The 24,381-nt window shown below is 37.2% G+C and overlaps 1 protein-coding gene across 4 annotated transcripts in view; it reads right to left on the bottom strand.

Annotated features, from left to right (window-relative positions):
• The window catches only part of LOC132143562 (amyloid beta precursor protein binding family B member 2-like), a 49,111-nt gene extending 27,284 nt beyond the window's left edge, over window positions 1-21,827 (bottom strand). For 3 of the 4 annotated variants that reach the window (XM_059553896.1, XM_059553899.1, XM_059553900.1), the window contains exons 1-4: window positions 21,740-21,827; window positions 3,401-3,450; window positions 757-887; window positions 468-513 (exon numbers count right to left, since the gene is read on the bottom strand). The gene's annotated coding sequence lies outside the window, so the exon portion shown is untranslated. The remainder of the gene's footprint in view (window positions 1-467; window positions 514-756; window positions 888-3,400; window positions 3,451-21,739) is intronic. The other variant, XM_059553898.1, reaches the window with a different exon arrangement.
• Between the last annotated feature and the right edge of the window lie 2,554 nt (window positions 21,828-24,381).

Genomic DNA, 24,381 nt, shown 5'->3' with positions numbered 1-24,381 from the left:
TAACATTAACTCATTATGAACAATACTTTTGCAGCATTTATTAATCTTAGTAATATTTGATTACATTAGTTAATGCACTGTGAACACCATGAACATTTTATTAACTGCTAACACATATTGCTCATTGTTAGTCCATGTTAATGCATTAACTAATGTTAACCAAATCAGACCTCGTTGTAATATGTCACCAAAATAATAAATGGTATTCTAAAAACATTCACATTTACTATTTGATATTATTGGTTATTGTCTAGCATACTAAAAATCTGATTGTTAGGCTGAATTTACATTGTTTGAAAATAACACTGTTGATATGTTGGATCTATACAACATCTAAAAAGCAGTTCTGAAAAATGGCAAATAGCAAAAGCAATTAATCTCCTAAAAGGTTCATTTTAAAAGCCAATGTAGATTTTTTAGTGTACAGTCCTGCACAAATCATATCCTGACACAGAGGGCTGTCTGACCTTGTACAGGTTTTCTCGTTGAGTCGGAGTTGCTGCCAATGTAAATCTGCACCAAAAAATAATACAATTACCTTCTTTCATAATCTACAAACATAATATACAACATACAACCACAAACACACATGCATGCAAATGCAAATAGTATGAAGTCATACCATTCATGCAATAGTAAATCAGAGCTGTAATTATGTATTTATTCACAAATGCAAATGTATAGTTTAAATTTCAGTATCATATCTAGCAGAGGTTAATATAAACATGTTCCATTCAAGCAGGCAGTCATACTCACCAGGGATCTGAGGATTGTGGGTATTTCCACAGAGCCTCCTGGGCCATGGTGTAGAATCAGAGCCTCATCAAGGTTTTAGCCAATCAGCACTAGCTGTGTATATCACCATGGAAGCACTCAAGAAATCTATTCTGAACACAATAAAAAATTATGATTAGAAAATAGATAGCATATGGACATTTTTACTTAATGCATTTTCTCTCAACTAAGGTCAGTGATGTGTGAGTGTGTGTGTATCTTCCGGGACATCTCCTGCTGTGCGTGTAAACAGCATGGGGTGGAAATATGCATCTGGAGCACAATGATAAAAATAACTGTCAGGATGGAGGCACAAACAGAAACACACACTCAATCTCAAGAGGAATCACCTAACTGGGTAGTAAATGAGAATGAAATGAGTTTACACTACACAGATCAAAGGGCATACATGTCTAAACATTAAAACCAAAAATAACTAACGCTATGTCATATATCAAGTATTAACTTAAGTTAGAATAGCTTCATAACCCATTACTTGAGTTATATGAGTGACAGCTTGAGCATTTTTCATTTAAATCTAAGTAAAAAAAAATGATATATATATTTTAAAAAATTATGTAATTATTTAAAATAAAAAATAGATTTCCATGAATCAGTTCAAACTTTTCATATAGTATAGGTTCAACAGAATTTTTTCTTAAGTTCATTTTCTGAAAATCAGAAAATCATAAAAATATTACTGAAAAAGTGACTCTTTAGGTACTTTCAGAGCAAATACATGAATACAAATATTTTTCGATTACTGAATATCATAAAAAATATTAAGATATTCTGTATAACCTAGCTGTTAAAAAAGACAATAGGGTTTGACTGGCAGACATATAAGCACTGAGATTTTGATTCAGTTTGCCATTTTGTATCCATGCATAACCTAGAGCAGAAATCAAACAGAAGCAGAGCAGATCAGTGTGTGTGAGAGTGTGGTGAGCTTTAATTAGAGATGTCTGACTGGTGGCTAACCTCCCTGAGATCCCTCTTTCAGAACCATGCATCGCTCTTTTTCTCTCTCACTCAGGAGGTTGCCACGCTTATGACCTTAAAGAATGTGTGTGTGTCTGTTACAGTACATGAATTAAATCTGACCACAGTAATTGACCCTCCGCTAAGCTCTGCACCTCTTGCCCACTGTAGGCAACTACCCATGAGAATGAAAAGGAGATTTTTCGTGAGCAGTATGGATTTCAGTAAAATGTGCTCATAAAGTATTTAAGCTGGAATGAAGTGTGACAATGCAAAGTAATATTTTATCTGCTCAAGTTTTTTACTACATTAGACCACACAGTAATGTTACTAAACACTTATCACAGTCAAAGAAAAAGTATCATTAGAAAGTGCTTAAAGGGCTAGGTCACAGAATAAATGAAAATTCTGTCATTATTTATTATTATTATAATTTTTTATATTCTTTCATTATTTTTGTCTATCCATTTAAACTCCACACAACCAAAACGTTCACACATCAAAAAGTACAAAAAATAATCGATATGAATTGACCTGTTTACAACCTTTCTTATGAGACATGGTCGCTTTATAGGTTGAACAGATGTCGTTTATATATTTATAGATGATGATCATATATAAACATTGATCAACACACATACACAAAGCTTATACAATGTTTTTTGTTTTGTACTTTTTGATGCATGACACTTTTGGTTGCATGGACTTTAAATGGATGGAAAAAATAATAACAAAAATATAAAAAAATAGTCTCATTTCTGAAGACGAACGCAAGTGTTTTTGGTTTGGAAATGACATGGTTCCATGATCATAGCTCATGGTTCCATGGTTAACGATAATATAATTAGTATTTTGGGGTGAACTAACCAAAACTGCTTTTCAAATAATAACATTTTTAATATCTGTTTGATTCTCAGACAATGCTATGGAATGGCTTCAGAAGACTTAGTATAAGAGTCATGTTGAATACTTTTATAGTGCCGTTATAGTATTTTTGTCTTTTCAGAGGTTAACAGTATAAATCACTGCCGCTTTTCTTGTATAAAAGAGCAGCTCTGGTATCCTGCCTAACATTTCATTTTATGCTGGAGAATAAAATAATGACAAAGGCAGATGGTGATGCCAGTTTTCATTCCGTGCGAAAACTATTTGTTTCAGAACAATACTGTAATTCACATTCTATAAAATAAAACCTTTCAAAGCTCTATTGTTTGGAAAATGGTTCCTGCTGTTGTTCCCTGGAATGTGCGTTACGAAATATTATTGAAGCAACTGACACTTCAGAGAGGACAGAATCTATCCACAGAGAGCTGCAGCCAGATTACACACACTAAACAACAGAATGAAATACACTTCTATAGCTCAGCTCTTTTCCACTCCAAACTTCACTTAAAGAAATGAATTCTGCAGCACTTAGAAGAGACAGAGTTTGCCATCTGGATACAACAGCTATAATCATAACACACACACACACCCTAGAATCCACTGGAGTCTTTACAAGGAGCAAAAAAGAAGGAATGTGAGGTAAAACTGAAGAATTCTTGGCATGTCATTTTCAGAAGGCTTTAATTACCCATCTGAGAAAAACACATCACTTTTCTTTCATATACACTCATATATACACACACACAACACCCAAATATACCTGTATCTCTGCAAGTAGAGGTGCTTGTCACATTCAGATGAGGTTCCTACCTGCAAAAACAGAGAAACAGACAGTTTGTGAATTAACAGTGTGTGTGTGTGTGTTAAAAGTGTCACTTTAAGTAATTATAATAATAATAATACCAGACAGAAATACCAAAGAATACATAAAGAATTATTTTAATAACTAAATATACAACACAGACACTGACTGACAGTTTTAGCAGCTGAAAATAAAACGTTAAACAAACCACACAACCTGAATAATCCAACTGTGCAAATCAGAAACAGAGGGCACAGTTCTGTGAAGCACATCCCACTGAGGGCGAGAGAAAGCGCGAGAGAGAGAGAGAGAGACGCTTGTGCTCACAAACAGGCGGACTGGTTAGATTAAAGGAGGTTTATTTAGCTGCAAAAACAGGGAGGAACATGTATAGTCGGAGTTGACTGCTGTTCATAACTGCACATCTCTCTGCTCATGCCATAAAAGTGCATCCAGTCAGTATCATGGAAGAAAGCGACAACAATAAAAGGCACATAAACATGCATACAAATACGCAGATGAATGCTGGGAAAGAGGCAAGTCAAGATCATATTTCAGAAAGAAGAAATCTTGCACACACACGCACAAGGCCTTATATCAAAGACTTGCTTTCCAGCACATTGCACTGTGAAAACAGCTGGCAAATGACATGAAAAGAGGGAGGAAAAAGAAAGGGAGATGGTGAGAACGAGTGCAAAAGGCAACAGAGAGGAAAAGAAGAAAGGGACAACCCACAGCACTATGGGTTTCCATCAACATCTGTATAAACAATCCATGTGCATACTAGAAGCTTTGAGACACACTTATTAGTTGGTCCAAGTTTATGCTTCTTTCAAAACGTATGCCCAGTCTGTTCTGTTCTCGCGCTAGGCGCAATGCATTCTGATTGGATCGGATAGCATACTACGGGAGGTCAGGGCCACGGAAAATCGTGCCATTTAGAAATCGTGCATGCTCAAATCGTGATTTTATGACGATTTCTTTTAATCGCACAGCCCTAGAATGGACTGGAAATGAACAGAAAATAATTGGTGGCCCACCTGCAATACCACCACGACCCACTAGGGGACCGCTGACCACAGGTTGAAAACCACTGCCATAGAAGAACCTAAAAAAACCTAGAATGAATCTAGAACCAATACACTGATCTGAAGAACTTAGGAAGAAAAAGATCACAGGAAAACTGTTTTAAACTGAAAAGAATCATATAGCCAACAAAAGAACCTAGATCTGTGTTCTGAATATGGAGAGGGGTTTTTTTTGGAAATGGCCCACAAAAGGAAAATCACAAACGAGATCTCTTTAATATGCCAACTGCCTCTCCTAGACAGCAATGAGATCAAATGGAGAACAAATGGGGACTTTTGTTTAAGTCTTCTGCTGCTTAGAGAAGAAGACTCCAGTAATCCCCAAATGTGAGATTCAGAAGAGATTTCAACAATGTCACAAAAAGATTTGCCAAAATGCTTACTTCTGCAACCAAAAGTCTGAGATTTCAGTATCATATCTCAAACATTTGCTTTTGATAGCTTCTGTTGTCCTCATTTGTAAGTTGCTTTGGAAAAAAGCGTCTGCTAAATTACCCAATGTAAGGGTAAATGCAAACATTTCTCATCAAAGTTTCCCAAGACCAAATTATTTGAGATATGCTAATATTCATAACTTACTATAGGGTTTCATGGGAATTTTTTTTTTTGGGGGGGGGGGGGGGTAGGGGGGGTTAACACTTTTGTATATGGACCAATTCACACTATTAACTACTTGCTTATTAGCATACCTATTATCAACAGAGAGAATTGGACCTTAAAATAAAGTTTGACCACATTTTTACAGCATTTATTATTCTTTGTTTGTTAGTTAATAAAAACACAATTCATCATTTGTAGAGTTGCAAAGGAGTGGTAAAGGAGTGGTAAATATCCAGAAACTTTCCATGGGAACTTCGTATATATTCCAATTTAGAAATTTACCAGGAATTTGTGGGAATTTACAGGAATTTTTTGGGACTTTACAGGTATTTTGGGGAATTTATGGAAATTAATTGGAAATCTAATTTAGATCATATACAAACATATATATAAACATTTTGTTTGATCATAGGCTCACATGCATGCAAAATAATCCAAATCTTAATTTTAAAAAACATGTTTTGAATTTCTAGAGGGAAATCTGTGATGTTTTTTTTTCAGGATTTATTGATGAATGATGAGTGAACAGTGTTTATTCAAAATATAAATATTTTCTAACAATATAATTCTTTACTTTTTATTAATTTAACATATCTTTGTTGACTAAAAGTATTAATTTGTTTAAAAAAAGAGAAAATGCTCACCCCAAATGTTCTGAATGGTAATTGTTAAAAAAGGAATTCTATTTTAAATAAATGCTGTTCTTTTTTCAACTCTTTATTCTTCAAAGAATAAAAAAAATTATAATAAATTAAACAGCACAACTGTTTCCAAAATGTAAGATTATAAATAAGCACATTAGAAGTAGCATATAAGAATGATTTCTGAAGAATCGTGTGAAACTGAAGACTGATGTAATTCAGTCACAGAAAAAAACATTACATTTTAAAGTATTAAAACAGAAAAACATTATTTTAAATTGTAATACCAGTAATATTGCGCAATATTACTATTTTGTTCTGTGTATTTGATAAAATAAATGAAGGCTTGATGAGCAAAAGATATTCAAGGTTTAAACCATTAAAAAATTTATGTTTCCAAACTTTTGACCAGTACTGTCCTTCTGTATGACAACAGAAAACTGACTAGCAGAAAGAGCATCACAGCTTGAGCTAGTTTATATCTCAAAAATTGTCAATGAAAAATTGCTAACTCAGATTTGTCATATCTTGATTTTACTGGCTAGCTTGCTACTGTATAAACACCTTTTGGTATTTAAACTTGAATCCCATAGATTAAATAAATCTAAGATATCAAAACTTAGAAGAAGTCTTTGGGCTTAAATGCAGCAAGTGTGTCTTCAGAGAAAATGCAGTGTGTGGGGGGAGGGTCATTTTTAGACTTCTGTTTTATTATTATCTCACCTAAATTTTTGTTCCAGTCTATGGTTTGTTCAGTCAGTGTATTTGTTTTTACAATGGTATAGGCTAATTGTAGTGTCACAGTATATTACACACAGCACAAGTTTAAAACATTTTTTTGTAATATTCATGTAATTTACATGAATACTTACCAATATGGACATGTTGTTATTTTGTGTGCAGGGTTCAAGAAATGATCTGTTCATATTATGGGGGAAAGCACAGTGCATGTAGGGGGTGTGGCCTCAATAGCCCTGCAGTGAGCAGTGTGCTGTGTGCATGTGATTGAGCAATGTGTAGGGTAGAATTTTAACTGAAATTGCATTAAATCAGGTTGTTTTAACCACAATTTTGCTGCAAGATTTTTTTTCTCAACTACATTTAAGTCTCCAGTTCCTGTAATTTTGCAAATATTAACAAATGGAACGTTACTGTAAATTGTGAATCTTTACTCCTACTCTATATCAACAAATCTTTCATTTGGGTGTTTTACTTCTATTTTAGGAAACACGTCTGAGACAAAGTTGTAAATGATCATTAAAGAACTATTTTTAAGTCCATACTTTTATTGTTTTGAAATTAAGCTACTTATAATGACTAGGAGATAGTCAGTTGTAGGAAAAGTTTTGGAAATACTGTCCCAAAAATACAGCTAGGTCAGAAACGCACGCACAGCAATTCAGCTAATAGTCCATATCTTCTGTTTTGCAGCTGATCAGAGAAGAAACTGCTGACGTAAGTCAAATACAACTGAGATGGAGGCTGTTTTGTCTGATGCAGTCTGCTCTGATACTGCTCATATGACGAGAGACAAGTATGCATAGATTATATCATTCCCTAATAACCACCATAAGATTGAACATGATGGAACATCATAAATCAATGCTGTCACGCCAGACAAACACACAGCTAGGGGTTATGTGAAAATCAAAAAAGGAATATTCGTGACCGACTTTGCTATGATGGGAATTCTGTTTTTATAAGACATTTTTTTAACAAAATGTTCGCCTAAATTAATAAGCATAAGAATAAGATTTTTTATTATTATTATTATTTACTTAACTACTTATTTCTGTGATCATCATGTTTTTTTTTTTTTTATTCTCTTGATTATATAGACATAAATATATAGAAAAGTGGAGCAACAAGCACATTCTTTAAAATTTCTAATTTCTGTATTACACAGACATGAAACAACAGTAAAGTTAATGACATCATTTTCATTTTTGGGTGACCTACCCCTTTAGGTATACGAGAAAAGTGTATGATTTAGGGCACAAAAGCAACCGAAGATAAAAGGCATGTAGCCTGGCTCAGGAACACACGGTGGAGCATTCTTGTCCCTCTCACACGCAAACACACAACCACAATGTGTGTGAGAGAGCCAGAGGCACAGCACAGGAGCTGAACCGGACCCAAAACCCATTTCCTGTTCCAGCAGCAGACAGGAATTGGGGGAGGGAGATGGTGGGCGTCACTAAAAACCAGTCCATCCTCCTCAAACACGATCACTGCCAAACATCTGGAGTGGGCTTTTTCTCTCTCACACACACACACACACACACAAACTCACACAAAGAGCATGAAAACATGCAACTATTACAGCCCCACAGCACTTTGGATAATGTTTCAGTGATGTCATGATGATGGAGGTGACATTCCATAGTGATGTCATGATCTTTGTGTCATATTCAAAGCCAACTCATACTCAATAGACACTCAATATCCCAAAGAGTCACTTCTACCACTGCTCAAGCTAAAGCAGTGCTGATCGGGTTTTTTTTTTAGGTTCATTTCAACAACATTTTCTTTAGCCGCAAGAAGAAGTGCACTGAGCTGAGTATTAGACTTGGCCAACATACTTTCTTTATGTAAATATATTCAAAGGCAAACTCTAAATGTCCAAACAGACTGGGGCCTTTTTTGAAAGAAGTCTCTTGTGCTCACCAAGACTGCATTTGTTATTTAATCAAAAACACAGCAAAACATTTTTCAAGTTTAATATATTTAAAAAAAAAATATTAGTATTACATCACATTTTCACATTCACATTGTATTCCTATGATGGCAAAGCTGAATTTCCATTAGTCATTACTCTAGTCATTAGTCTTCTGTGTCACATGATCTTTCAGAAATCAATCTACTTATGTGGTACTCAAGAAACATTTATTATTATTATCAATGTTTAAAACAGTTGTAATAATAATAATATTTTAGCGTAAACTGTGAGACTTTTCATTCAACACTTTGATGAATGAAAAATTAAAAGCACAACATTTAGGGCTGTGCAATTAATCAAAATTTAGTTTCGGTTTCAATTTTGGCCACCAACGATTATGAAAATACAATAATCAAGAGAAAATTATTATTGCGTCCCATTCTGCCCCCTTTCCAGCGGTGTGCTTTCATTCCTCCAAAAAAAATGAATCAAATCAGTAAATCCTGAAACTTTTGCAAAATGGGACATCCTTGATTTATTTAAGTTGATTAGATTTATTCATAATTTTATGAATAAATCATAATACGGTTAAATACATGCAAAAATGACAACCTGGAGATTAACACACTCAAAACTGTGGAGATGATTGTGGACTTTAGGAGAAACCCCCCTGCACTCCCCCCACTCACCATCATGAACCCCACTGTGACTGCAGTGGAGTCATTCAGGTTCCTGGGCACCACTATCTCCCAGGACCTGAAGTGGGACATTCACATTGACGCCATTTTTAAAAAGGCCCAGCAGAGGTTATACTTCCTTCACCAGCTGAGAAAGTTTAACCTGCCACAGGAGTGTGTTTCCAAAAATACACCAACACATTAACTTTCCAACTCGAGGTAATAACATTTTAAACTTTGTTTACACCACACAGAGAGGAGCTCACAAAGCCCTCCCCCATCTCGGAGCCTCAGACCACATCATTGTCATGAAGTGCTTTGAACGACTAGTCATGCACCACATCAAGTCTGCCCTCCCACCCTCCCTGGACCCATTCCAGTTTGCATATCGGTCCAACCGGTCGACCGATGATGGCATCTCCACTGCCGTCCACTCAGCACTCACACATATAGAGAAAAAAGGGGGGTGTCTGTGGTCTTGGGTGACAGGATGGGGGGCTTATGATATTAGACTTCGTAGCCTATAATAAAAAATAATGAATTTCAAACCTTAACACATTTTTATTCAAAGATCAACCGTCTGTCATTACTCTTTAGTCTGCCACAAGAAACAACAACATTAAAATCATGAACTCAAATGTCATTGTAAAAAAAAAAAAAAAAAGACTGTTGTAACAGTGCGTAAATCAGACATTTCTGTAACGCTAACGCTAATAAGCTTAAACGAAAATAACGAAACAATTGTGTAGCGGAGTATTTTTTTGTACACAGTGCCTTGAACTGTCAATCACTCCTGTAGGCGTGCATCACTGTCCTCCTCGCAGCTGCAGCAACTTGCGCTCTCTTCATCAAGCTTTAAAACAAAAAGGGGACAAAAAGGTTGTATTGTCTTTGTGCATATAGATTAATTAGATAAATGAATATCTAAATTCGTGCCTAGCCGCCTACGGTATTTTTTTAGAACTTAGAAAAAAGATGCTGCAGCCAATGAGCAGCGGGCGGGGGCTGGTTGCAGGACGACTCAACCTCCGCAGACAGTTTTTAATGTTTATCAGACAATAACTACTCAAGATTTTGCTTTAGTATGATTTTCGGGACAATTAGGGCCAGATTCGGGATTCGGGACAACTGTTTAGATTTCGGGACTGTCCCGAATTTTTCGGGACGTCTGGTCACCCTAGCCCCACATCATGTACACCTTCTACAGAGGCACCATCGAGAGCATCCTGACTAGAGATCGACCGATATGGGTTTTTCTATAGCCGATGCCGATGCCGATGTTTAGAGGTCAGGGTCAGCCGATGGCCGATATGTGCTACCGATTTTTAGGGCCGATATCTTGAAGTTTTCCGCTTCATTTACATGCTAAAATGAAACACTGAGAATAAGTGGATGCACAACATTTCTAAACTTATCATGATTTTTTGAGCACTGACTTGAACCATCTCTCGAATTTTAATTTTGTGCACTGCACGGTATTAAAATAAAAAATGTATCCAAAGTTAACCAAACAAATCAATAAACTGACCAAGTATTAAATAAATAAAACAGGTAATATATATATATACATATGTCAATCATTTACATAAAAGATTTAGAGCATTTATCAAGTAGAATTTTTCAAGTTTGTTGGAACATAAATGTAAACTTAAATATACATTTAAATAAATACAATTTTAGAAATAAAAATCAATTAAACTGAAAAATACAAAAAATGTAATAAATAAAAAATAAATAACAGTAGTGCTGCAAACGAACTAGCATCCAGCAACATTTTTGTTTGGTATAAATGACACAGAACATCTAAAGTGCATTCTAATTTCAAACGTACATCGCAGTCTGTTCATTATTAAAATAAAGTACAGTCAACCAAACATTTTAAAAGGTTACACTGGTCAGTTTAAATAGACCGTAGTATACCGGTCCACTCTGCTGTTATGCACGTTTTTGCTCATGTGAAGAGGATGATCTTTTCCGTCTAGTTTACATAAAAAAAATAAATAAAAAAAAAAAAAAAAAATAAAAAATATATATATATATATATATTATAGTTTAACATTCAGATACATTGCGAATATGGAAACATTTGGATATGTGCAGAACGAGACGTGAGCAATAACCTCCAAATACATCTAGTCAAACCCGCGCTCGCTCGTCCTCGTATGGATCGGATCATTTTTCGGATCAGCAAAAAAAAAAAAAAAAGGCAAAGAACAAATAAACATACGTTTTGTCTTTTTTATTAACATTAAATTATTAAATTAAAATATATGAAATCAACTTAAAGTGCACATGGCATAATATCTTCTTTTTAACATAATAACCGGATTTATCATCTAAATGGTGAGCAGTTATCGTCAGCTCTCCGTCCCCCTGGACGTACGCCCTTTTGTCGTGAGCGCAACAGAGGATGCTCGGGATAGTTCATCCACAACTTTTTTCTTCTCCTGTTCATAAAGATCTGGCACAATCTTTTCACTCCTTCCTTCATCATTATATCTGACAGGGAAGCCAAAATGCGCGGGGCGTTCAAGCTCCTCCGTTCCTCCGCTTGCCATGACCACTGAGTGTGGACTGAACATGCGCAACTTTTTTTTTTTTTTCATAAATCAATCCGCGGGTCACGTGTGTGCCGAACCGAAGATATTGATCCGAACATATCACGGATCAATGATGATCCGTTGCACCACTACTATAGTGTCACTTGAAAACATTGCAGTTGCATTTTAAAATACAACAACAAGCACCACGAAACCATTTAAAGAGGCGCATTCAGCGGTCTCCTTGACGGGAAACAATCAACAAAGTAACATGATCTAAAACGTATGGCGCGGTCTCTTCATTTTATCAAATGATCATAATCACATCAATTCATTTTACAGTCGTGCTACTAGCATTTTATTCAGACAAAAACCCCTTTAATTTGGGTGAGAAAGTGGCTTTTGCACATAATAATACCACTGCAGACGCATTTTGCAGCATTAAGTTTATTAATTGATCGTTAATTTAAATGACGATCGATCATGGAAATTATCGAATATTGACATCCCTAAATACAAATGAGTTGGATGGAAACTGGTTATTGTCTGCATCAAACCATGCTTCCGAACAAATGTCCTTCACTGTTCTGGGCAGCTCCAGCACAGCTGTCTCTCCGAGCACGCTGCTGTCTGTGAGCGGCGGAGTAACGTAGCCCTCAATCACGCTGCAGTGTTTGTAAGAGCTGCCAACTTCTCCACCCCATTTACAGAGTGAAATTCTCTGACTACCTTTATCTGCCAGGACTGTTGTTGAATCTTCCAAAAGTTTTGGCTTGGGGTGCTTCACATGCAGCAGCAGCACCTTCCACTGCACCAACAACACGGGGCTGCCCGCCGACGTGCCTGACTTTAAATCGGCGCTATTAAACACGGATATCGACCGATGCCGATATATTAAAAAAATGACAAATATCGGCCCGATATATCGGTCGACCTCTAATCCTGACTAGCTGCATCACTGTGTGGTATAGTGCAACGCATAGTGAGAGCAGCTGAGAAGATCATTGGTGTCTCTCTCCCCTCCCTCCAGGACATTTATGGAACCTGTCTCACTCGCAAAGCCCTCTGCATCGCAGGTGATCCCACTCACCCATCACACAGCTTCTTCAGTCTGCTGCCATCAGGGAGGAGACTGCAGAGTATCCAGGCCAGGACCCAGCAGACTGAAGGACAGCTTCATCCATCAGGCTGTAATGAATCTGAACTCGCTCCCTATTCTGCCCCAGGCACCGCTGAACTATGACCCACCCAGACCCCCCCCCCCCCCCCCCCAGATCCCACATCCCCAGATCCTTCCACTCCCCCCTCCCACTAACATACGATGACATGCACCAGTCACTTAGTGCAGCATTGGTCTGCTCACTACTTCATTCAATGGAACTGAAGTCATTCTACCACCTCATCAGTCAGTTAAATAAAAACAACTGCTCTTGAGCCCTTAGTCACTTTAATCAGACTGAATAAGCTTTTTTTGCACTAAAAATCTTTTTATCCACACTGTTTGTTCACTTCACTGGTTTGCACTCTATCTGCCATGTGCCTTGCGCTGCTTTATTTTTTATTTTATTATATGTCTTTTTTTACATTCCCTTATTGTATGGCTGTATCTTATATTTTATATTTGATCTAGATTTTTAGGCTCTACTGTTAGTGTCATCTGTATGCACCGAGGGTCTGAGAGTAACGCAATTTCGATTCTCTGTATGTATGTACTGTACATGTGGAAGAATTGGCAATAAAGCAGACTTGACTTGACTTGACTTGAGCTGCTGAAACAGTTCTACTCCACCATCATTGAATCCATCCTCTGCACTTCAGTAACTGTTTGGTTCAGCTCAGCTACCAAATCTGACCTCAGAAGACTACAGAGGGTAGTCCGGAATGCTAAGTGAATCATTGGTACAACCTTCCCCACTCTCCAAGAACTGTACTCATCCATAGTGAGCAAAAGGGCTGGCAATAACACTCTGGACCCTTCACATCCAGCAAACTCCCTCTTTGAACTGTTGCCATCTGGTAAATGCTACAGAGCTCTGAGCACCAGAACGACCAGACACAGGAACAGTTTCTTTTCTCAGGCAATCTATCTCATGAAAACTTGACAATAACTGTGGAACACACAACACTATTTATACCCTCATAAACTTATTTATCTAAAACAAACTTAGTCTACACTTCAAATTTGCTAATAATTTACCTGTAAATATAAAACTGTCTATTGGAATATACCTGCACATACAATTGTAAATTTGTATATTGCTATTCCTTATTTACTTGTTCTTTTTTTTTTTTTTACTGTGTTTTCGTTCTGTCGCTGTCATTCTGTTGCACTGCGGAAGCTTCTGTCATGAAAACAATTTCCTTGTATGTGTAAACATATCTGGCAATAAAGCTCATTCTGATTTTGATTCTGATTCTGATTCTGAAGTGTTTTTTTTGTACTGTTACTTTCTTATAAACCTAAAGCCCCTTCAGAAATATAGTTGCAGGATGCCTGTGACCTCAAGACAGATCCCAGAACAATGAACGGAGCGGATGGCCCACAATAAACATGACTTACAAGTCATTATAGCAACATCAACACACACCTCCTTATCCTCACACACAACAAGCAGGTTGAAAGGAACTTCAGCTAGACACGACACAGAGTGTGAGAACAAAAAAAACAAAAAAGAGCTGGCTGGCTGGCTGGCTGGCTGGTGTGTGTGTGTGTGTGTGTGTGTGTGTGTGTGTGTGTGTGTGTGTGTGTGTGTGTGTGTGTGTGTGTGTGTGTGTGTGTGTGTGGATGGGGTGTAGAAATAGTCATGTTCTATAATAGCAAGCAGGATGAGTCCATTGTTCCCAGCATTTCCTCTGAAAAACATTTAAAATAACTGCAAAACTGTGTGTTGACCTGTACACATAAATTTAAAACTAAACATTGACAAATCACAGCAGTCTCGATATTACATAAAACAGCTTACACAGGGCTTATCTCTCCCTCTCTCTCTATTTCAGTTCTGTGAAAAACTGTAACTCCTGATCAGATTGTGTAGCAATCTGTATTTGTGCTAATACCCATTAAAACCAGCAATCTGCAGTTTAACAGGCCTTTGGTCAACAGATTTTCAGACCACTCTGTAGATTATACAAAGAGGGAGTGTGGTACACCATATTCAACTACCCAGGGGTGTGCTTCTCAAAAGCATAGTCAGCCAACTACAGTCGCATGTTCTGTCATTAGCAACATAGGCTAGCTCAATGATTCAGTGTTCTCTCAATGAAACTTCCAATGCACATTTGCAAAGAGCATTGCAAAGCTGTGTGGTTGGAACTAGGGATGCACCGAATGTTTCACAATCAAAATTATTGGGCCGAAAATAGCAAAAAATGCTCTTTCTATGTTCGGCCGAATAAGTGTGGAAGTATTTCAAGGTGTCTGAGAAAGATGCGAAAATAATTACAAGCACTGACAACAAAAGACTGTTTAGTACTGCATCTCATGTCTCTGATGAGAAGAGGAAGGGGTGGTTGATGATGGTTACTGTGACTGAAATTGCGAAATGGCTTTAAACAATTAGAAAAATAAACTGCAGAATATTTTGTTTTTTAATACACACATGAATTGCATGTATACTGACAGCGATGAACAACTCGCGGCACCTGCTTGTTAGCCTGGGTTCAGTGAGAGGACAATCTGCACTGAAACACTGTTACTCGTCAGTTGCTATGTAACATTTTTATTAATTTTTACAAGGCATGGATGTGAAAATGTGATACGTGTGACAAAAATCTTCTCAAATTCATGAGAATCATTTATAAAATAAATCTGCTGTTGTCAACAAAAAGAAGCACTAAGGACTTCCTGCGGGTTTCTCCAAAATAAAAGCTCAGAAGAAAGAACTCCATCAACATTTATAAATGTTACTGTAGTTTTTACTACAATAATAGTAAATTTCTGTAGACTACAGTAATTATTTTGTAGTTAATGTTGTTCTGTAAAATAAAATAATAGAACAGCTCTATTAATACATTTATAACATTCACACATAGTGTTCAAACTGAGATCTGTAATATTCTCTAATGTTTAAAAAGAAGTCTCTTCTGCTCATCAATGCTGCATTTATTTGTACAGTAAAAAATGTATGCCTGATTCATGAAGGGGGTCTCAAAAATGGCCAAATAGTTAAAATACTTTCTGCTTTAAATATCACATTAGTTTTAGAAACCATATCTCCAGTTAATGTCTTCAATGATCCATCATATTATGGTAGTTAAGCAAGTTATATCACTGTATAGGAATTTCCCAGATTGCAAAAGTCGTTTAATTCCATCACTGAAATAACAATGACATTGCTCACGATTGCTCAATATTTAAGGGTTTGGGATTTTAACATATCCCAGTTTTTTTTTTTTTTTTTTTTTACTTATTTGTGTTTAAAGCTACCCAGAAACCCTAGCAACTGCAAAACATCACACTGGCAACCACCCAGCATTAATAAAACATCTTGATAATTCAGTGATCTGTTTGCTTGTGGCATGATAGGTGAATATGAAATTACAGCAGCTGACATGACCGATGTGAAACATCCACGCACATAGACTCATACCTTTGGACCTGTCAGCTTTGAGAATACATTGCTTTGAGGCATGAAAATTAGCATAAAAATTACCATCTGCAACTGACAGGCAGCCTTGAAAAAACATATACACACACAGCTAGAAATACTGTAATTGTACATTTACTTTCATGTGCATATGTAACCTGCATCTCACCTCATCATTCTGTCAGAAAAAAAAAAAACAAGATGGACGTCGACAGAGTTCATAGACAGGAGGAGATTGAATAGGTAGAGGAACTTTCTAGAAGGTTAATGTGCAGCTCCTGTGTTTGTGCGTTTTACGTCTCTGAGCCAGACAAGCCTGACACGATTTAATCTCGGTACTGCACAGATGAAAGGTCGAGCAAGGAGAGCCAGACAGAATAAAATAAATATTCATTCAGAAAAACAGCATAAATATGTTTGCATTTCTCAGAAAAGCATGAAGACACATAAGTCTGACTGGCTTTCGACTGACATGCCAATACACAATCACTCTGAGCAAACACAGAGGAATGTGAGTGAGTGTGTACTCAGGCTCTGTGAAAACATCCACAGGAAATAGGAAGTGATGTCAGGCTTGTCAATAATAGTGACCTTTCATTTCAAGTGACCGGTGAATTGAATTACCCTGCAAATAAGCATTTTTCTGTTTAATGCCTTTCAAATACTGCAATCCAACTCATACATACAAACTTGGTGTAAATGGTGAGGAGCAGATCCATATATTTTCACCCACGTGAAAGACAGTTTATCTTTCTTCATGAAAATAGACCACACAGCTGTCGGCTCCCAACAGAGAGGAAACAAGAAAGGGAGAGAATAGGGAGCAAGAAATGACAATACAAGCCTCCTATTGTTAGGCCAGGATGGAAAAGAGGGATTGGGACATATGCATACACACATAGTGGAAATGAAACAGCACTTTCATAATCCTGAGTCAAGCCCAAGGCAACTATTGGTCAGATGAGAGTAGTGTGATAATGTTACACACACACACACACACACACATTAAAAATGACAGTGGGATCGTGGTATGATCTTACACCCCCTTCTGTGGAAAGCAGGACTGATTAAGGATGAATGATGAGTCTGGTTGCTCCCCCTTCTCAGTTCTCTAAAGTTAGTCTGAGGCCAGCGTCCCGCTAGACAGTTTTTGAGCAGATTTTCGGTCGTAAGCTTTATTTACTCAGTCATTCGAGAATCAGACGGGAGGTGATGCACGAAGCCTCATTTCTAGGATATGATCCAAACTTTCATTCAGTAAACAACACAATGCCACATATGCTGATTGCACAGAAGGGACAAATACACAACCAGACACATTAAATGCGTACATTTGCTCCATAAATTGCACCACAATCCAGTCATGTATGTTTTGGTGTTTTTACATTTATTTAAATAGTACAGTTAGAGAGGGAACAAAAAATTGATGGGAGAGATGGGGGGGGGGGCAGGATCTAAAATGGACAACTACTCAATAATATAAATATGATTGAATGAACTCAACATTTTCCAAAATATTACAGAGTTACAAGATACCATGAGAGTGTGTTGCTTCATTGCTGAAATCAAATTATTTTTACGTTTTGTCTGATTCTAAATGAAACAGAAATGATTAAAGATATGTACACATATTTTGCAACAGAGATTTGTAGTGATTGTCGTTTGTCAGCTAAAAATTCATTTGGCTGCTAAATGTTTAATTTGACCAAAATGAAGCTGTTTCAAAGCAGCCTTTGGCTACTTCAGCTTCACAATAAAAATGTAAAATGTAGCCTGCAAACTCTAAGTTTACAGCCTTCATTTAGTTTCCCATAATCATGTAATCCTAAAAGAACACTTCAGCAGGCTGAAGCTCAATGCCTGCAGTAAAAGCACCTTCCCGTAAAACAATATAACAGAGCAATAACCCAATGGTGCAGATGTACCCCTGTACTACATACACCCCCCTCTCAGCCTTCAGCTGCAGCTTCTCCATAGCACCACCCTCTCGGCCCCCCTCTCTCTCTATCCCCTTCTGACTCACTTTTTCCTCAGTCAGCAAGTCCAGACCCTTAAAGAGGGAGACAGAGACATAGTGCAGCAGCCTGCTGGAATAGAAAACCAACACACACACACACACACACACACACACACACACACAAAGAGAGAGTGTGCCCAGAGGACGCTGCTATTAGCAGTGACATCACATCGCTTACCTAAAAAAAAACACACTGGCTGCAACAAGGATACCAGATCCTGTATGAAGATGGTTACCAATACACTGACAAAGTCATAATAATAATAAAAAGCCTGTAATAATGTAATCCTAAATGAACACTTCAACAGGCTGAAGCTCAGTGCCTGCGGAAAAACTGCTTTCCTGGCACACATTAAAATACATTTCTGGAGATAAAACTGATCATTTTTGGAGTAATGCAAGTGAAAATATGGGAAGAGCAAATAAAAATCTATTGTTGGGCCATGCAATCAAAACATCAAAAGTAATGTAAAAATGGAAATTTGCAGGCTGAGCAATATAAACACGTTGGCAGCTGCAGTATCATATGAAGGAATGTTCCTGGTTTAACACATGCTATCTATAGCATCTGTGCCAACAGAAAATAATTGGCCCCTTTGTTTATAAAATGGGCAAAAGTAATGTTTACACTAATGCATTTACGAAGGAAGTTGACAGAGCTCAGTTTGTTTTTAATATCAAAAATTTAGATTAATCTATTGTTACAAAATATTAGCAGGCCTTCATTTTGAAAGTCTGAAAAAGACTGATCAACATTGATCTATAAAATATAATGAGATTCGGCAATAGTCAGCACTGTCAAAGTCAAAACAGTAGAGAGAGTCTACATCACAGGTAGCGATTTGAAGATTTAACAAGCACTAAATGTATTTGATTTTACACACATTTTAATTTTTAAATGTTTCTGCAAATACTCTTGAGTGTATAGGAATTGTGCACCAAGAAATGACTGAAATGTTAAATAGTCTACATTCAAATTGTAAAATGGGTCATACTGCCACTACTGACCTGACAGGCAAAGTGTGCACTGAGAAACACGATAATATGGAATGGCTTTGTGCTAACAGTTGGCCAAAATGTTATAACTAGCATTGCATCATACAACAAATCCTGACGAGCACTGGCTCTGAAAATTTGACTTCATGACAACAACAGCCTTCAGCAAAACATTCCAGAAGGCTCTCGTTCCTAAAGCAGTGACCTTATCCCAACCAGAGCCCAAGGAAATCTGAATCCTTAACAAGGATATATTTTCACTATATCCGACTGAACTGAGCTGCTGTTGCACGACAGACAGGCACGAAGTGAAGGGATAAAAGTCAACTTTAGAAGATCAAGTATTGGGTTTAAAAAAAGACGAGAGCCACTGAAAAAGACAGAGGATTTTCTCCATTATACTATGAGCTCACAGTTTTTATGAATACAAGATGATTCAAAATCTTAGATTAGATTATCTAAAATATGGCACAAAGTAACAATTTTTACACTCTTTTATAGATATATATGGGGCAACTACTGTGGGGTCCAAAAGTTTCAGACCATATATTCTAAACACATTAAAACCAACCAGAAACATACCAAATAACGGAGATTATCATATAGGCTAAATCAGGCATTTCCGTAAAAAAGTGTGCTATAAAGACAATATGTTGTTTCCAAAATTAAATAACTGACTTTTATGTTGTGATGTGAAAGAATATGATTGTAAGATTATCTAGAGAATAATTATCCTATATTAAGATGACAGTATTTCTTTTTTCTATCCACTGTTAGAGATAATGTACGTATAGTTCTTCAACATAAAACATATTTAGTTTTTATTTCCTACAAACAACGAAATACTTATTAATAGGATATTTGTTAGGGTTAGATCATCATGAAGCCTTTCGAACAAAAACCTAAACTAAAAACATCATCACATAACGTGATTGTGTCTCTTCAGAAAAAACTGGTATAATTGCTCAATTCATATTTATATGACTGTTATAATGCCTTCATTACTTTCTGAAATTTGAAGTAAGAAACATGACAAAATAATATTCCAACGATGAAGAAAAGCCAGTGGCTTTGTAAAGAAAATAATTAGAGAATTTAAATTTTTGGGTGAACTATCCCTATATATATAACTATAAATATGTTAGATGGCTTACAACATTTTCACTGGGGCCTTACAGTTTTATATATTATTAATATGTATGAATGTATTAATAGCATTTATTTTATACAATTCTGTATCAGATTTTTTATAATATTTATTCATGCCCAACTCTAGAGCTTATAAACAGTTCAGCAATGTTGGGAAAGTCAAACCCATGAAGCAATCGCACCCATCACACCCCACATCTCTTGGATTACGGTGGAAGGCCCAGGGATGCAACTACTGTAAGTGGAAATGACCACATATAGTTTACAAAAACAAACTAGCAAGATCATAAACAAACAGGGTCATTCTTACAACCACCACCACCATTTCATCTGGCAACAAAACTGCTTTCCAGACATCCAGCAACCAGCTCTGAAGTAACAACAATTCCCAAAGCTGCTCTCAATGTTGCACATGCCTTCTGCATTTCACCCATGAATTATAGGACAGCTAATGATCAAAAACGCCTTAATGTGAAAGATTTCTACAGTATTGTTGTGTTTCTGTTGTGGTTCTGCACACGGCTGGAAGCAGCGGAGAACGTGAAATTGTCTTATTGAGAACATGTCTTCTCTTGGAGCAGAACGGGCGTCATGAAACAAGACGAGAGATCGCCACTGCGACGCGACGCGACGCGCACCTACAGCAGACACAGGCCTACGGGCTCATACTAACGATTCTTTCAAACACACATGTTGGGTGCTTTAACTTAAACAAGCGCGTTTGCCTCAACACTGTATGAGAGACTATCGATTCCATCTGCTTTGACTTTTCCATTGGCCTGGCCTTGAACAGGGGCCGGAGCCTGCCATAGACCCGCGGGGCGAGGCGCGTAAAAATAGCCGTGGCGAAATAAACCTCCCAAATGGCACTTATTAAATACCACACATCTTAATGTTTAAGTGACATTAATTGTAAAACTGAAGGATCAACAGCGAAGCATAAAGTGAGCGGTTAAGTCGAGCGACATTCAGAAGCAGAGCAGCGACCCCCGTTTACACCATTCCGTCGCAACTGAAACGAACTGGATATAACAGCAGCAAATGCGCGTCATATCAATACTGTGAATCAAGCGAGAACGTGTTTGTTACTGGGGCAAAGCTCGAGCGTTCCCATAATGTAACGATCATATTGGAAACAGTTATTCAGAAGCCCATCTGCCGAGGAGGCGTCTATCCGCCTTCTGTTAGAGCTGTTTGTGCGAAGCACGTCTACAACTTCATTTTACCAACCTTTCAAAGCCATTACCAACAAAAGTGGCAAACGGAAAGAATTGAATCTTCTCGAATCGTAAATAAGCTGCTCTTATGTCCAGGTTAAATGTTCTGGCATAGCACATCACTCACCTCAGATTTCAGCACCCTCTCCCGTTCTCCTCCTTTTTTCTTCTTTACCTCTCTCGTCTATTCTCCTCAAGCGATGTCCGATTCTCGAAAGAGTCGTTCATTTGAGTCGAATCTTTTGAATGAGTTGACCGGTTCGCAAGGCCTTTCTGGATGATTCGTTCACGAAAAATCGGTCCGTGGGGTTCTTGAGTCGAGAACCTTCAGCTGGGCTTTCATGGGAAGAGCCGAAAAACAACAGGGAGTGGAACATTTCATTAATACATCCAAAAACTGTGATGAGTGATGCAAATTAATGTTACTGTTGTTTAAGATACATTACTTTTAGCCTAAATTTTTGTTTTCATAAGCTGGTAAATGACTGCAACGAGTTTAACTGTGGTACATTAACTAGGCCTGCAATAAACATCATTGTTAATAATAATAATCAAAAAGGGCAATATATGCCCTTTTTTGCAACCAGGATATATAAAGCATTCAGACAAAAAAAGACAGTAAGTAACATACAGTGGGGAAAATAATTATTTGATACAGGAGGGAGGGATTTTGGTCCACTCCTCTTTACAGATCCTTTCTAAATCCTTAAGGTTTCTTGGCTGTCGTTTGGAAACTCAAAGTTTTAGCTCCCTCCACAGATATTCTTTAGATCTTCTAAAGGACTGAGGTCTGGAGACTGGCTAGGCCTCTCCATGACCTTAATGAGCTTCCTCTTGAACCACCCTTTTGTTGGTGGTATGTTTTGGGTCATTGTCATGCTGGAAAACCCATCCATGACACATCTTCAGTATTCTGGCTGAAGGAAGGAGGTTCTCGTTCAAGATTTTATAGTACATGGCCCGTCCATTTAGCAGAAAAACAGCCCCAAAGCATAATGTTTCTACCTTTGTGCTTGACTGTAGGGATGGGGTTCTTCGGGTCATAGTCGGCATTTCTTTCCTTCTAAACACAGCAAGTCGAGTTAATGCCAAAGAGCTCAATTTTGGTCTCGTCTGACAACAGCTCTTTCTCCCAAGCCTCATCTGAATCATTTAGATGTACACTGGCAAAATTTTAACAGGCCTGTACATGTGCCTTCTTGAGCAGGGGGATCTTGCAGGCGCTGCAGGATTTCAGTCCACTGTGGCGTAGTGTATTACCAATGTTTTGATTGGTGATTGTGGTCCAAACTGCCTTAAGATCATTAACAAGCTTCTCCCATGTAGTTCGGGGCTGCATCCCTCACCTTTCTTATGATTCTTGCTGGTTGGTACGGATCAAGTACTTATTTCACTCACAGAAATGCAAATCAATTTATAACCTTTATATAATTTATTAAAATAAACCTACTATAAAAATTACAGATGCTTTATTTCTTTGTAAGTGGGCAAACTTATAAAATCAGCAGGGGATCAAATAAATATTTACCCCACTGTATTCTTATTGGGTTTTATTAATTTATGAAATGAAATAAAACACATTATTAAACTAAGTTCTCTGAATAATTCAAATATACACCAACACATTTCTTTTGTGTTAATTTTCTCTATTTTATATATATAAATGTACATTTATGATGTATTTATTTTAATAATAATAGTAATATTCATGTGATAATGCTCTAAATGCTTTTCAAAGAGTAAACAAAATGTAGACATTAAATTATTTTTATCAAAATTAGAAAGCTCAATGCAAAACACAATTACATAATATTGTTTATACTGTTTTTCTAAATGATCACAAAAGGAGCAGTTGCTGTCTTTAAACTTTGCAAGTTTATAGCTTACTGGAAGCAATATATTATTAAACATGTATAGCAAATAATATGTCGTGCCGAGATGTAAGATACAAGGCGATGATGTAGAAGAACCAGTGAGTTGTTTTTGACCGGCTCATTGACAAACAACTGTTCGAAAGAACCGATTCGCAGAAACGAGTCGGACTTCCCATCACTGCTCTCCTCCCTTCCAGATGTCGAGCGCAGGCTTCCAATCCGCGTCTCCCCGGAAGACAGCGGACCAATCAGCCAGCGGACCACAGGAAACACATTCCCGGAGAGGAGAGAGAGCGTGACGGAAAGTTTTTGAGAGACAGAGAACCTTAATCAATTTAAATTAGGATTAAACTGGAGCTAATGTACCGCTGAAAACAGAAGCTCTCAGAAACAATAATTCAAATCTCATAATAAATACTATGTCAACATGCACTCAAAAAGATTTTTCATTTTGAAAGATAGTTTAATGGTGCAGTTAAAAACTTGGTAAACTGCAATTAAATAAAGATTCTATAAAGGTAAAAAAGATCTTTGTTTAAATTAGGTCTAATTAATGAATGGATTTCAGAAAAGATCCCGTAACTTTAATGAGTTTGCATAAGACAAGGGTTCAGGAGCTAGCAGCTGTCCAGTGTCTAGACTGTTATATTATACTGTTACACTATCTTTATTGGGAGAAGGCAGCACAGGAGGAGAAAGAGAAGTTTGTAGCCATTCATGTTAAACAAGATAGCCATTAACCATCTGTGCTCACAATTGTCTTTGGCTGTGTGTGTGTGTGGGATAGGGGGAGGGTGCAGACTTTTGGTGTGAACTCTGACCCAGCAGACTGCAGCAAGCAGTTCATTTAACACTCCAGGGTAAATTGAATTCCTGAGGCCTCCTCCTCTGTCTG

Source organism: Carassius carassius, chromosome 7 (genome assembly GCF_963082965.1).
Source record: "Carassius carassius chromosome 7, fCarCar2.1, whole genome shotgun sequence".
Lineage (NCBI taxonomy): Eukaryota > Metazoa > Chordata > Actinopteri > Cypriniformes > Cyprinidae > Carassius > Carassius carassius.
The sequence above is the reverse complement of the archived record's forward strand: the minus strand, read 5'-3'. Positions and strand labels throughout refer to the sequence as shown.